Here is a 3,973-nt window from a genome sequence, read left to right as displayed (position 1 = left end):
TCTAGCTTCAGCCTGTCTCAGGTTGTTGCCTTGGATGAAGGAGAGTAAAAAGCATGGGAGGAGGGAACAGCTATTTTTCTTTTGCCCTCTCTGCACTGGCCTCAGACAACCTGTCCTAGCAGTGAGCAAGGTTAATGGCCATGTGATGATGCTCTTACCAGACATGGCCTGTCTGCCCTGTCGCAGGCAGTTGGTGGCCCTTGACAGTTTGGACTCTCCTATGCACTGGTGACTTTGCTCGGCTGCCCAGCTGGCACCAGGAATGACAATGAGCAGCTTTGGTTCCAAACAGCAGCAGATGCTGCCAGCACACCAACTTCTGCCAGCGATTCAGGGGTGGGGACTCGGGCAGGAGAGTGCAATCACTTGCTCCGGCTGCCACAGTCCTCAGCGTCCCCTGTATCCTCTAGTCACTAGGGAGCCTGGGGTGATAGAGATGTTAGCTTAGCAGTAACTACTTGTTGAGACAAGTTTAGCATGGCCTGGTGCCATGGGGAAGAGCAGGGGGACCTTCACCAGATGCCAAAGGACCCAGAGGCCCAGGTCTGATATGCTGAACCATGGTGGCCAGTTATGCAAAAATGCCACCTGTGGGCTCCCTCTCTGACCAGCTGTGTTTATTTGTTCTCAAATTCATTCATCCACCCCTATAGCGATGGTCCGTATGTGTTTGGCATTGTGTTATGAACTGGTCCTGTAACAAAGAACAATGGAATATTTCTCCCTCTCTTTTGAACTTATAATATGGAACAGAGATAGACCTTGATCAAGTCTTTGGTTTTTTTGGGTTTTTGTTTTGTTTTGTTTTGTTTTTTTTTTTATTTTTTTGAGAAAGTTCTCAATGTAGCCTTAGGTGGCTTGGAACTTGCTGTGTAGATTAGGGTGCTTCAAACTCAGAGATCTGCCTGCTTCTGCCTCCCAAGTACTGGGATTAAGGTGTGCACCTCCCATACCTGGCTTGATTAAGCCTTAAACGTTTGTAGTTACATGGAAGCAGCTGCCTTTCCTTTTAATCTAGCCGAATCCCAAAACTGTATTAAAACACAGTGTTGTGGAGCCTTCTGACTTGTAATTCTATAACTTGGGAGGGAAAGGCAGGAGGATCAAGGTTTTAGGGATATCCTCAAGTACACAATGAATTCAAGGCTAGCCTGGGCTAAATGAGACCCCATTACAAAACAAAACAAAGTCAAGCAAAAGAGAATGTCCTGTAGTCTGTTAAAAGTTCCAGAGTTATGAAGACATAGCCTGCACTCATCAATAAGAATACACCATGCAGCCGGGCAGTGGTGGCGCACACCTTTAATCCCAGCACTTGGGAGGCAGAGGCAGATGGTTCTCTGTGAGTTTGAGACCAGCCTGGTCTACAAGAGCTAGTTCCAGGACAGGCTACAAAGCTACAGAGAAACCCTGTCTCAAAAAACAAAACAAAACAAAAAAGCACCATGCAGAAATCCTATCAGCGATCTAATGTTCAGCAGTTTGTCTCTGTAGGCCAAGGAGACATGGGTCAAGCTGTGGAGACTCATAGACAGGCTGGGAGGTGGACGCGGCTCTTTGCTTCCCTAAATTCACTGTATGACAGTCTGGCACTCCCAAGTACAAGCAGGCAGAGAAGTGTGGTGTGGGGCACCTAAACCCTCCACCGTCTTCTGCCTTCTGCGCGCTTCTTGCCTGAGCTGCTGTGAATGGGAGTGCCGGGGTTGGGGGTTGGTCTTCCTGCTTGTTTAGGAAAAGGCCACATCCCAGCTTCAGTCATTGTTGGTCTCCAGGGCTACTCCAGCTCTGGTTCTTGCAGATACTATTTGGAGCAGCTCCCAAGCCATTAAAGCCTTCCTCCTGGGGAACTCCCCAGCTGTGGGAGAGGAGGGAGAGAGGAGGGGAACAGCCAGTTCAGATTCACTTCAAAGCAGAAGTGGAACAATCCCCGTTACATTATTAATCCCCGGAGCCATGTAAAGTTTCATCTGTTTTCTCTCAACTAGTTTTTACAAGCTATATTTCCTAAAAGCGGCAAGACCTACAACCAAATGGTATCTTGCACATGTGTGTGAAACTCTTGGGATAACCCCTGCAGGGCTGAGAATGGGGCAACAGGTTCTAATCTTGCTTTTGACACAACAAGCCATGTGTGTGAAAATCGGCGAGCCATATCTCCTCTCTGGGTTGCTGTATCTGTATTGGTTAGCCATGGCATGTAAAAATCGTACTCAAAGTATCAACAATATTCAGCGGTAACAAATGGTCCCACACATCTGGTGGGTGGCCGAGATGGGGCTGACAGAGCACGGGCTTCCTTCAGACCTTTGGCTTCAGATCAGGGGCTTGGCTGAAGCAATTCTGTTCCACCCGTGCCTCTTCATACTCCTTTTTAGACCAATCGGCCAGGCAGGTGTTGTGGCTTAGATATCCAGTCCTGTCCTAAATCCACATGCTCGACACCACATCTCCTAAGCATCAGTACTAGGAGCTGGGGGCCCTCTGGGGAGTGTGGAGCTTACAAGGCCTTGCTTTAGTGAGAAGTGACTCTTATTGCTCTCAAAAGTGCTCATGGGAGTCATCGCACTGTTTTCTGCTATTCTGCCATACGAGGACAGCCTGCCTCTCTTGCCTTCCTTTCTTCTGACAGAAACACACAGAGTTTCCATCTTGGACTTCTCAATTTTCAGAGCTACCAGAGAACTAGATCCCTATTTTCCTAAAAGAGCCGGCCTCAGGTGTTCTGTTATATCAACACAAATGGTCTAAGACAACTGTCCTCTATTAATATCAGAGGTACCATGGAAAAGGGGAAAGGCCCGAGGCCCCACCAACAGTGGAAGGAAGTTTCACGTCACACCTCACCTTAAAGGCAAGGAAATATACTCCACCTGTGATGTGACGTCACCACGAAGTGGGGTGAAGGATGTGGTACCATGATGCAATTGGCTATAGCCTCCTCACCTATAACACAAAGAAGTCACCAGGTCACAAGTTCCTTAAGCCAGGTGCCTCCTGGCTTAAGTATTCTGTAAGGACAAAAATTAACCTGGAAGCAGAGAAGCAGAAAACATGCCAGCAAATGACAGCAAGCAAGAATCGGTCTGTTCTGCCTTTGTAAAGTGTCTCTGACCGGAAGAGCCAATGACAAAGAGGCAGTTGGTGAAAACTGCTCACCTTCCCCATGTAGGGCAACCACTTTGCACAGGCTCAGCATATGTGGACGCTGAGATGAAAAAAATGTAGGCGAGCCTTGCTCTGAGTCCCCACGCCTGTCCCGCCTCCCTTGTGCCAAGAAGGTGAGTGGACCCGAAGCAGAGGGCGAATGCTCCGCACTTCTCTCTGTGTGCATGTTTTCTGCTTTGGAGGCAAAAGGAGCTGCTTCCTGCCAGAGAATATGCAATTAAAAAAAAACCAAATTATATCAGCAGGACTCTCTTTGCTGGAAGTGTGAACTTGATAGAAATCAGAAATGCAAATGGTATTCAAGTGCGGTTAAAACTTCCGCTTTCCAAAAGGGGGGAAATTAATTGCTTTTATACTTACCGTAGTGATAAGCCGGAGGCACATGCTATACACAGGGAACAGCATCCAGAAACCTTCCGAAAGGAGGAGGGAAACTCGGCAATAAATCTCCCCTAGAATGCCTCACGTTCCTCGCTGCAGATGTGCACGGCGTGTCATTTTCTCGCCGTGCAGTTCAGGGACCTGCCAAAGAGTTTCAATTTCAACTAAATGCTGTGTGGAAGGCAGGCTTGGGAAGGTTTGGGAGAATATGCACACATGACAGAAGAAGAGGGCAGTCGCCATACCCCTTCTCTGCTGGGGAAACGTGCTAGTTTAAGGGTGTTAGTTGCCAGGATATCTGAAGCTGGTCTACTTTCTAGAATACATGTTCTTGCAAGAATGCTTCACATCCCCGGATGTGAGCCACTTACCCCCCCCCCCCCCATAGGTAGGTCTTGTAGGAAATGGCCAGGGATACAGAACTGCA

Source organism: Microtus pennsylvanicus, chromosome X (assembly GCF_037038515.1).
Source record: "Microtus pennsylvanicus isolate mMicPen1 chromosome X, mMicPen1.hap1, whole genome shotgun sequence".
NCBI classification, from domain to species: domain Eukaryota; kingdom Metazoa; phylum Chordata; class Mammalia; order Rodentia; family Cricetidae; genus Microtus; species Microtus pennsylvanicus.
Note: the sequence above shows the minus strand (reverse complement) of the source record.